Source organism: Carettochelys insculpta, chromosome 6, assembly GCF_033958435.1.
Source record: "Carettochelys insculpta isolate YL-2023 chromosome 6, ASM3395843v1, whole genome shotgun sequence".
NCBI classification, from domain to species: Eukaryota; Metazoa; Chordata; order Testudines; family Carettochelyidae; genus Carettochelys; species Carettochelys insculpta.
In genome coordinates this window covers 86,483,552-86,495,847 of record NC_134142.1, presented here as the reverse complement: position 1 = coordinate 86,495,847, position 12,296 = coordinate 86,483,552, and positions in this window count along the sequence as shown.

The window sequence follows — 12,296 nt, the reverse complement described above, 5'->3', positions numbered from 1 at the left end:
ATCCATTATGAGATATTTCAAGATGTTTATAGCTGGGTAAAAATTGAAAAAAAAATAAATGGGGAAAAGCCTTCTCAAACATTTTCAATTGGAAAATTCAAGAATATGGAAAAGTGCTTTTTCTTCATACTTCCTCATATTTATTGTATTGTTCCCCATTTTACCTGCTGGACAGTAGTAAAAGAGAGTATAAAACATAAAAGAAAACTATTTCTCACTTTAATAAGTTACACTCATTTTTGTTTGCTAAAACTTTACTTTTTCCCTGTCAACATTTATCACAGTTTTCAAAAGAGTGACTGCTGGAAAAGAGTAACAATGCAAGAAAGTATTTTCCCTAAATTTTTTACTTAATCTGATTTTTTTCAACTTCCAAAAGTTGAAAAACAATCATAAAGTGGGAAAGTCTCACCATTTTTAAACAAATAACATTTGTAAATTCACCAACTGAATTTCAGAAATGTGAATTTGTTCCCATTTTTCATCTCATAAATCAGAAGAGGTTTAAATTATTTTTTCTGCAAACAGATTTTTTTAGAACTCCTATTTCTATACAATAAAAATAAACAGCTAGGAAAGTCTTCACCCAGATCTAAGTATCCCCAGTGGTCAGCAAGATGATTTGATATACCATGGATCATACATAAATTTTGTGGCAGAACTCAGAGTATAAACCAGAAGGGTTGAATATTGTTCTATGGCTTGCAATGTTCAAGAGGTCAGTCTAGATGTTCCTTCTGGCCTAAAAGTCTGAGCCAGCATCTCTCTTCACCCAGCCTCTTTGTCCATTCATAACTGACTTGTAATGTTTGGACTATTGCTATAGAATGCTGGGTGCTTGCATGTGTAAGCAGGTACACACACACACAAAATAGTAGTGGTTAAATAACGTGTTTAAAAGACGGGGCTATATGAAAGACATCCTTAAAATGGGTGCGAAAATGTTGTATAAGCCTTGCTCAGAGTCTGAATCACATACTAAACAGTCTCTAGGGGCTTGTCTACACTACCACCCTACTTCGCAGGGAGGATGGTAAGTAGGGTGTTGGGAGCTTACTAATGAAGTGCTGCACTGCCTATGCAGCACTTCATTAAGCAAAAATCACCCTCCCCTCAAGCAGCAACTTCAAAGTGCCGGCTCACATCTAGCAGCAGCTCACCCACCGGTACATCAAAGTGACCTTTTGACGAGTAAAGGGACTTCGAAGTATCGGTGGGTGAGCCGTGGCTAGATGCAAGCTGGCACTTCGAAGTTTAAAACTTCATAGTTGCCACAGGGGGTGGCGATGGGCAGAAATTGCTTAATGAAGTGCTGCATATGCAGCACAATACTTCATTAACAAACTCCCAACACCCTACTTACCATCCTCCCTTCAAAGTAGGGAGGTAGTGTAGAAACCGCATAAGTGTTCGAATGCCTTTGGTTCCTATTTATGGAGTAGGAGACAACCAACATTGAGGGCTCTGTCTTCTTTGATTCAGTAAATTAGCACAAATTCCATTGGACAAAGATGCAGCTATTGTTATGACCCCATGATTCAGTTTAAAGACTGTATACAGTTGGAATTTTGGGCAGGCAGAACATAATTACACAAAGGGAATTTGCTCAGCAGCCCACTCTCACTCTTGTGAAAGGTATTATGGCCTCAATTGTACATCATACCTAGAGAAAGGCACCTTTCACTTTGGCATAGCAGTGACTCAGGGCACACATGCCAATTACTGAGGTAAATATTTCAAAGGGCTAATGCCTGCAAAATTTGCACCCATGCATGTGCCTGCAAAAATCTATTGATGACTATTGTGAGTGTTCGTGCCTTGCTGTGGGGGAGCAAAGGAATGCCAAAAACAATTCCTGTGGCATCAACAAATTCTGTGGCAGGTTCCACTTCAAGCCCTACATAATGTAGATCTGATGGTATCACATGCAAAAGCAGGTTACGATCATGGGGTTAGAAGGTTTCACTCTGGTCATATGGTCTAAACTGTGCATGATTTATTGTATCTCAGCTATCCAAGACAGATGGTTATTCAGCCTCATATTACATTTGATTTTTTGTTGATTTTCATGTTATTGTCTATGTAGCCCAGTTCTCCAATTTATCAAGATACCTTTGAATTTTAGGTTTATCCATCTGAGTGTTGGCAGTCCCGCCCCTCCAGCTTTGTCTGATTTGCATAGTTGATCAAGTTTGGGTCATTAATAAAGATGTTAAACCACACTGGATAAGAAGAGATCTCTGTAGATTGCTATTTGAGTCTTTCTTCCAATCTGGCATCATTCTCCTAGTAGGAAGTCTGGATGTTTAATTGGTTGTGTAACCACTTAATTGTAGTTCCAGAAGTCCCATTTTTCCAGATTACCTGTCAGAATGTCATATACGACTATGAGAAAAGCCTTGTTTAAGTCCAGGTGTATTACGTCAACACACATTCTCTGTATCCATCCACCCAGTTACCCTGTGAAAGAAGGAAATCCAGCTGCCTTGGAGTGATTCGTTTTTAGTAAACCCGTGCTGGTTACTTGTGATTACCAGTTCAGACTTCAAATATTTGCAAAGGGAATATTTCATACATTGCTTCCCATGTATCAATGTCAAACTGACTGATCTAAAGTTCCTTGGCTCCTTGTTTTTGACCTTTTAAAAGATGGGCATTGCAATACCCCGATCCTGTCTTCCTGGATTTCTCCAGTTATCCATGACCATAAATATGATTGCCAGAGTCTCTGAAGTTAATTCAGCTAATTCCTCCTCAGGTGAGGAGGCCCCACTGATTCAAAGTCATTCAGATTGAAGAACTTGTCAGAGAGCTTCTGACCATTTATCCTGATCTGCATCCTTTTCCCTCCAGTGTCTGTAATAACTTCATTAGTCACTTGCTATTTTTTGTGAGAAGGCTGAGGGAAAGTAGATACTGAGCACCTTTGCTTTTCTATCATCATATGTTACCAGTTTACCTTCTCCAGTGAGCAGTACACACACATGGCCCTTGATCTTTTTTTTTTTGTTGGACATATTTGAAGAACCCCCTCCTCGTTTTCTCTGACATTCCTTGTCAGTAGCAACTCATTCTTTGTCTTGGCTTGCCTGATATTCTCCCTGTATGCTCACCGCTTTCCCATGTATGCTACTTTGGTGACGTGCTTCTCCTTCCATTTCTTGTATGTATCCCTTTAGTGTTCAGATAGCTAAAAAGCTTCTTCTAAAGCGACATTGGCATTCTGTGTCTCTTCTTATCTTTCTTTTATATTGGAACGACTTGATTTATCATCCAGAATTACCTCTTTTAGGTACTACTACTCCACTTTGATGATTTTTCCTTTAAATTGGTCTGTTCACAGGACCTTGTGTATTATTTTTGTGAGTAATTTCAAATCTGTCTGTTGGAAGTCATGTCCTTGTTTTGCTGTTCTCATATTCTCCTTTCCATACAATCTTGAATTCTATCTGAACATGATCACTTGTTCCCTCTGGGGCACCCTGGTGTTGGCCGCTCTTGGCTAAATTGGATATTGAGCTACATACACTTTTGATTTGACCCAGTAGGGCCACTCTTATGTTCTTTTGTTCACATGTTCCCAAGCACCTTCATTGTTGCAACGAATTCATCCCTATTGATCAACAATAATCCAGAACAGATCATCCCATAGTTATTTTCTCAATTTTCAGACTCATGAAACTGTCCCTAGACACCCAAGAATTTGCAGAGCATTTTATATTTTGCTGCAATAATCTTACAATGACTATCCAGGAAGTTAAAATCTCTCATTAATACTGGTTCACATGTTACCTACACCTGTTAACTGTGAAATGCTTCTTCCATTTCCTTGTACTTGTTTTGTGGACTATAATAGACCTCCATCATAATATTGCCCATGTTCTCCTCTCTTTGTATCCTCAACCAAATGCTCCGAGTAGGTCTGTTGCTCACTTCCTCCTGGACCTTGGAGAATATACATACATATTGGATATTCAATGAAACATCTCCCCCTTTTCTTCTGCCCAACACTTTTTACCTATTTTTAAATTTAAATTTAAAATATCCTTTTGTTTGGGTTTTTTTTGCAATTTTTAACAAATTTTCAAATCAAAATTGGATATTTTTCAATTATTCACTTATTGTTCTCCCGTTAGGTTTTGTCTCCTGGCATTAATCAAACCTCACCTCCTTTTAAGTACCAAAATGGAAAAAAGTAAAATACCACTTAGTTTTGGTTTCAAAAATATTTTTGTATTGAGGTTTTGTCAAAAAACAATCAGAAAAGGTTGAAATTCTCCACAGCAATTCTTGGCAGAAATTTTGAAACAAAATTGTTTTGAAACTCTTTGTGGAATATACTTACCATTTCATCACTAGTTGTAGTTCTCATATATTGTTGGAACACTAATGAATAGTTTAACTTCATGTTAGAAGCCACCCACTCTCTGACAAAGTGAATAATTCAGTGTCAAAGTAAACATACAATTAATTATTTCTAAACTATATACTTGAAAACATTATCTAACTTTGTTCTAAGCATTTTCTTCTTTAGTGATTGCTGACTGAAAAGGAAGCCATTTTCCTTGCCTCAAGATGACTAACGTATCTTTTTTGTATCTACCTCACATATGACTTCAGTGTTTGTGGCTGATCCTTGAATTTAGTTCTACACAGGATTTAAGAGACACATGATAATATGTCTAGGTTATTAATAGTAGAAGTAGTAATACTATTTAGATTAAAAAATCTAATTTCTTTCCTTTCTATTTGCAGAGCTTCCTTCTCTAACCTTAAGGAGTTCTGTGCAAAAACTATTCTATACATAATATTTTAAAATTCTACAAATTTTATTTGTCAGAAAATAAAAGTGGAGGCTCTAGCTTGGAAGTGGAGGGGGAGGGGACCATGGGCCACTGATTGCATGACGTTGGGAAATTACCAACATAGCCAGGGACCCTGCACCTACCACTGGATTCGTGGATTCAGCAGGCCGGCTACACCCTGTCCCCTGTTCCAGGTGCATCAAGTGTGAGCGTGCAGGCTTGGTCTATCATGATTCTAGTGTGGAAGGTGTTAGTTCAAGGGTGGCGGGGTAGGCTTGCAGGGTTTGGTAGTAGGAGACTTGGTGGGGAGTTCTTTGTGAACCTTGGTGGGAGAATCTGGGTATGGGGGGAAGTCTAGGTGCAAGAGGGGTGGGCAGATGGAGGAGCACCTTCCCGTATATTGAGTCTCCCCATGGCTCAGGAGTGATGGGGGCTGGAGAGTGTGTGAAACTTCTTCCATCTAGGGGGGAGGTTTCTAGGGAGTGAGTACAAGCCAGCCCTCACTATTCCTTAAACGGGAAGATGAAGTTCCATTGTGAAGCTGGTGCAGAAACGGAGTCCTCACCTCCCTCCAGGCAAATTTGGCTCTTCACTGGCGATTTCAGGTAGCTTAAAATGACATCCTCATGCTGCTGGCAAAATTTGTATGACTGTTCTTGTTTCTTACCTTTACTTCCCCATCACAAAGTCATTTTTTGCAGGGAAGGAAATAAATCTGCAGGGGGATATGAATTCTGCACATGTACAGTGGTGTAAAATTCCCCCAGGAGTACTAGTCATATCATATTTATTTAGCTAAGTTTAATGTTTGTTCTACATCATCAACTAGCCTTTTGGGGAAAGTTTTAGAGGATTGCAACCAGTTAAAAACTCATTTCCCAGTAATGCCAACAGTCCATCACAACGTGTGTCCAGTTCTTCATGAGTTCCATAGTCACCCCATTCATCCAAGTGTCAAGTGCATGTTGCCTGAATTCACTATTAGATAAGGTGACTGAGGTCACATCTTGTATTTATCTTATAACCTCAGAAATGACGTGACTACAACCACTGCACAATAGTTTTGCAAAATTTAAAGCAATCTATTTAATCACAGTCCATTCTCCAGTTACTATTCAGAATTAGGAGCTGCTTTGAGGTATTTTTTATTTAAATCTTCACCCTGAGTAGTTTCTTTCCATGGCTATTAAATAAAAGAATAAAACAGTTTATTTTCAATCTGCATTACGAGCTTACGTTTACTTAAAACTATCATATAGCTATGCTGCCTTGTGTTTTATTATCAAATATCTATGGTTAATTACTGATGCGGAAAATGATCTTCTGAGTTTTGTTTGTTGTTTTGGGTTAACAGCCATTAGTGCTGTAATAGACTAAGATACTATCAATGTATCTCACTAAAGAGCTCTGAAGTGACATCGGATACTTAACAGAAGGATGGATGCCCCAGAAGCGAAAGAAATTCTTCTATCAACTACATGAAATCTGTGTATAATGTATCAAGCATTTCACAGTGAAATCCTTCCAAATTGTTCTCGAAGTAAAGAAGCATTATCTTCCTGTTATTTTTATAGACAAGAGTATTTCACATCCTAGTGTCAGTATTGGACAGACTGTTGTATTTCTTTTTAACCCCTGTTTCTCTGCAATTTGTGTAGATAGAGTTTCGGTTGGCCTCTGCCTAATTTGGACCAAGTACTTAAACTTGGGTCTCCCATCACGCGATCACAAAACTGCTGGAAATTTTGGAATAGAGCTCACTTAAGCCCTACTTTTAAGTGTTCCACTTTAAATAAACAAACACTCGAGCAGAAATGGACCTGAGTCTGCAACATCTTGATTGAGTTTCCTAACCATCAGGTGATAGTGTCACCCATCAATCTTGTTTTTTTTTGTTTTTTTTTAAATCTCCAGCTCAATTCACTTAGTTTCTTGATTTTTTTTGTAATGTACATAGGTTTCGAAGGATCCAGGAGTCTTCACTACTCTGTGGCATGGGTTCACAGGTCTCAAAGTTAGTTTCTCTGCAGACGTCTATTTTTAGTCTTTCCATAATATTGTTGGTCTTCCACATCCTTTCTTCTTCTTTCTCCCCCATGATTTGTTGACTTGTTGTTTTTCTTCCAGTTTTATCACATGAGAAGTTCACTTCAAACATTCAGTCTCCAGACCATCAACCACTCAGAGTCCCAGGTTCATTTTCCCCCTAATTTTGTTCATGTGCACTGTATCCACTCTCCTTTCTCCTGCAATTCTCTTCATTGTATTATTTTCTACTGCATTTTTCTCTTTTTTCATCTCCATAGTAGTAGGCATCCTTCAGTCTACATAGACTATGGATTGCGCCCTTCATAGTTCCATTTGGAATCATCATTTGCAGCATTGACTGTGACTGTGAAGGCCCACACAAGAGTGACAGTCCTTGCTGCATCTGTTGCATGTGTAATGGGTGTCTGACAGGTCCTTACTGTGCTTTCTGTGGGCTCGCTTCTCCTCTGCTAGCTGTCTGATCCTCATCTCACCCTTCTGAAGACCCTAGTGTAGTCCCTGCCTCCATCTGCTGTGATCGTGTGCCAGCTCCTCCCAGCTATCTGGCTCGATGCCTACCTCCCTGAGGTCCCTCTTGCAAATATCTTTGTAGCACAACTGGGGGAGTCTGGGAGGTCTTTTGCCAGAGGCTAGCTCACCATACAGGATGTCTTTTGGGATCCTTCCATCATTCATCCTGTGGTTGTGGCCAAGCCAGCGGAGCCGCCGCTGCCTGAGGAAGGTGTGCATGGTTGGGATTCCAGCTTGCTCAAGGATGGCAGTGTTGGACACTGTCCTTCCACGATATTCCAAGGATGCGCCTAAGGCAGTGCAAGTGGAAGACATTCAGCCTCTTTTCCTGGCGGGCATACAGGGTCCAAGACTCACTGCCATAAAGGAGGGTGGTGAGGATGCAGGCTCTGTAGACTTGCATTTTGGTGTGGGTGTACAACTTGATGTTATTCCACACACTCTTGCTGAGTCTGGACAGAGTTGTGGCTACTTTTCTGATCCTCCTATTTTGCTCAGTCTCCAATGACAGGGTGTCACTGATGGTGGTAAATGAACTCGTGGACAACCTCTAACATATAGTTGTCAATGCTGATTGATGGAGGTTCATCAACGTCCAGACCAAGTATGTTTGTCGTCTTTAGGCTGATGGAAAGCCCGAAGTCCTTGCATGCTTTGGAGAACTGATCCAGCAGTTTCTGAAGGTGGTCTTCTGTGTGTGACACTACAGCAGAGTCATCTGCGAACAGCATATCTCTGATGAGGACTTCCTGCACCTTGGATTTAGCTTTCAGCCTTGCAAGATTAAACAGTTTCCCATCAGATCTTGTGTGCAAAAAGATGCCCTCTGTTGAAGGTCCAACTGCATGCTTCAGGAGAAGTGCGAAGAAGATCCCGAACAATGTCAGAGCGAGGATACTTCTCCGGGGGAGGGAGCACCAGCTGTTAGGAAGAAGCAGGTTTTAGTAGTGGGGGATTCGATCATTAGAAATATAGATAGTTGGATTTGTGATGACCGGGAGAACCGTATGGTGACTTGCCTGCCTGGTGTGAAGGTTGCGGATCTCTCGAGGCATCTAGACAGACTTATGGGCAGTGCTGGGGAGGAGCCGGTGGTCGTGGTACATGTTGGTACCAATGACATAGGGAAGAGTAGAAGAGATGTCCTGGAGGCCAAATTTAGGTTACTAGGAAAGAGACCGAAATCCAGAACATCTATGGTGGCATTCTCTGAAATGCTTCCAGTTCCACGCGCAGGGCCAGATAGACAGGCAGAACTTCAGAGTCTCAATGCGTGGATGAGACAATGGTGTAGGGAAGAGGGGTTTAGATTTATTAGGAACTGGGGACACTTTTGGGGTAGGGGGAGCCTATACAGGAATGATGGGCTCCACCTAAATCAAGGTGGATCCAGACTGCTGGCATTAAACATTAAAAAGGTCGTAGAGCAGTTTTTAAACTAAGAGGTGGGGGAAAGCCGATTGATGCGGGGGAGCACCTGGATCGGACGGAGACTTCTCTTACACGAGGCTCCATAGATAGGGATTCCCTAGAAGTTAGTCAGATAGGGAACGTGGGAAATAATATATGGGCAAGATCAGATTTGAAACAACCGCATATAAAAAAATCCAACGCATCTGTGAAAGGCGGACATATAAATAGTGTTAGTTTTTTAAAGTGCTTTTACACAAATGCTAGGAGTCTGTCTAATAAGATGGGTGAACTGGAGTACCTCATATCAAAGGAGGAAGTCGACATAATAGGCATCTCAGAAACATGGTGGAATGAGGACAATCAGTGGGACACTATCATACCGGGATATAAATTATATCGGAAAGACAGAACAGGTCGTGCGGGTGGCGGAGTGGTACTATATGTGAAGGATAATATAGAATCAAATGAAGCAAAAATCCTAAAGGAATCAAAATGTTCCATAGAATCATTATGGATAACAATTCATTCCTCTAATATGAATATGGCATTAGGAATATATTACCGACCACCTAACAAGGACAGTGATAGTGATGCTGAAATGTTAAGGGAGATTAGAGAGGCTATCAAAATAAAAAACACAGTAATAATAGGAGATTTCAATTATCCCCATATTAATTGGGTGCATGTCACCTCAGGACGGGATTCAGAGATTAAATTTCTTGATGCCTTAAATGACTGCTTCTTGGAGCAGCTAGTACAGGAACCCACAAGGGGAGAGTCAATTCTCGATCTAGTCTTGACTGGAACGCAGGATCTGGTCCAAGAGGTAACTGTTACTGGACCGCTTGGAAATAGTGACCACAATATAATAACTTTTAATATTCCTGTGTTGGGAAGAACACCGCAGCGGTCAAACACTCTGGCATTTAATTTCAAAAAAGGGAATTACACTAAAATGAGGAAGCTAGTTAAACAGAAACTAAAAGGTAGAGTAACTAAACTAAAATCCCTGGAAGCTGCATGGAAACTGTTTAAAGACACCATACTAGAGGCCCAACTTAAATGTATACCCCAAATAAAAATCATAGTAAGAGACCTAACGAAGAACCACCATGGCTTAACAGCCATGTTAAAAAGACAGTGAGAAAGAAAAGGGCAACTTTTAAAAAATGGAAGTCAAATCCTAATGAGGAAAATAGGAAGGAACATAAACACGCCCAAATTAAGTGTCATAATGTAACAAGAAAAGCCAAAAAAGATTTTGAGGAACAGCTAGCCAAAAATTCAAAAAACGATAGTAAAATGTTTTTTAAATACATTAGAAGCAGGAAGCCCGCCAAAAAAGCAGTGGGGCCCTTGGATGATAAAGATATAAAAGGAGCGATCAAGGAAGACAGTGCCATTGCGGAGCGATTAAATGATTTCTTTGCTTCAGTCTTCATGGCTGAGGATGTTACAGAGGTTCCTAAATCAGAGCTAGCCTTTTTAGGTGACAAATCTGAGGAACTCTCTCAGATTGAAGTGACATTAGAGGAGGTTTTGGAATTAATTGATAAGCTGAATAGTAACAAGTCTACAGGACCAGATGGTATTCACCCAAGGGTTCTGAAAGAACTCAAATGTGAAATTGCGGAGTTATTAACAGTGGTTTGTAACCTATCCTTTAAATCCACTTTGGTACCAAATGACTGGAAGACGGCCAATATAACGCCAATATTTAAAAAAGGCTCTAGAGGAGACCCTGGCAATTATAGACCAATAAGTTTAACATCAGTACCAGGCAACTTAGTAGAAACACTAGTAAAGAATAAAATTGCAAGGCACGTAGAAGAGCACGAATTGTTGGGCAAAAGCCAGCATGGTTTCTGCAGAGGGAAGTCGTGTCTAACTAATCTATTAGAATTCTTTGAAGGGGTTAATAAACATGCGGACAAGGGGCACCCAGTGGACATAATATACCTAGATTTCCAGAAAGCCTTTGACACGGTCCCACACCAAAGGCTTTTATGTAAATTAGGCGGTCATGGGATAGGAGGAAAGATCCTTTCATGGATCGGGAATTGGTTAAAAGACAGAAAACAAAGGGTTGGAATAAATGGTAAATTTTCACAATGGAGGGGGGTAACTAGTGGTGTTCCCCAGGGGTCAGTCCTGGGACCGATCCTGTTCAACTTGTTCATCAATGATCTAGAAAATGAGGTAAGCAGTGAGGTGGCAAAGTTTGCAGATGACACCAAGTTGTTCAGGACAGTCAAAACCAAAACAGATTGTGAAGAACTACAAAAAGATCTCAGCAAACTGAGTGATTGGGCAGCAAAATGGCAAATGAAATTTAATGTGGGTAAGTGTAAAGGTAATGCATGTTGGAAAAAATAACCCAAATTACACATACTACTTGATGGGGTCAAATTTAGCTACGACAGATCAGGAAAGGGATCTTGGAGTTATAGTGGATAGTTCTCTGAAGACATCCACGCAGTGTGCAGCGGCAGTTAGTAAAGCAAATAGGATGTTAGGAATTATTAAAAAAGGGATCGATAATAAGACAAAAGATATCATACTTCCCCTATATAAAACTATGGTACACCCACATCTTGAGTACTGCGTGCAGATGTGGTCTCCTCACCTCAAAAAAGATATATTGGCATTAGAAAAGGTACAGAAAAGGGCGACTAAGATGATTAGGGGCTTGGAACGGGTCCCATATGGGGAGAGGCTAGAGAGACTGGGACTTTTCAGTTTGGAAAAGAGGCGATTGAGGGGCGATATGATAGAGGTATATAAAATCATGAATGGTGTGGAGAAAGTGAATATAGAAAAATTATTTACCTTTTCCCATAATACAAGAACTAGGGGACACCAAATGAAATTGATGGGTAGTAGGTTCAAAACTAATAAAAGGAAATTTTTCTTCACACAGCGCACAGTCAACCTGTGGAACTCCTTGCCCAAGGAGGCTGTGAAGGCCAGGACTCTATTAGGGTTTAAAAAAGAGCTTGATAAATTTTTGCAGGTTAGGTCCATAAATGGCTATTAGCCAGGGATAAAGTATGGTGCCCTAGCCCTCAGAACAAGGGCAGGAGATGGATGGCAGGGATAAATCACTTGATCATTGTCTTCTGTTCTCCTTCTCTGGGGCATCTGGCATTGGCCACCGTCGGCAGATGGGATGCTGGGCTGGATGGACCTTTGGTCTGACCCAGTATGGCCGTTCTTATGTTCTTATGTTTGTTTGACGCCGCTCCTGAAGCTGAAAACATCCGATAATGTGCTGTCATATTGGATGGTTCCTCTCATGTCTTTGTGGAAAGACTGGATCATCTTGAGTAACCGTGGTGGACAGCCTATCTTGTGGAGCAGTTTGAGCAGTCCATCCCTGCTGACCAAGTAGAAGGCTTTGGTCAGGTCAATGAAGGCAATATAGAGTGGCTTCCTCTGCTCCCTGCATTTCTCCTGCAGCTGCCTCAGAGAGAAGACCATGTCAACGGTAGACCTCTCTGCGCAGCATCTGCACTGTGA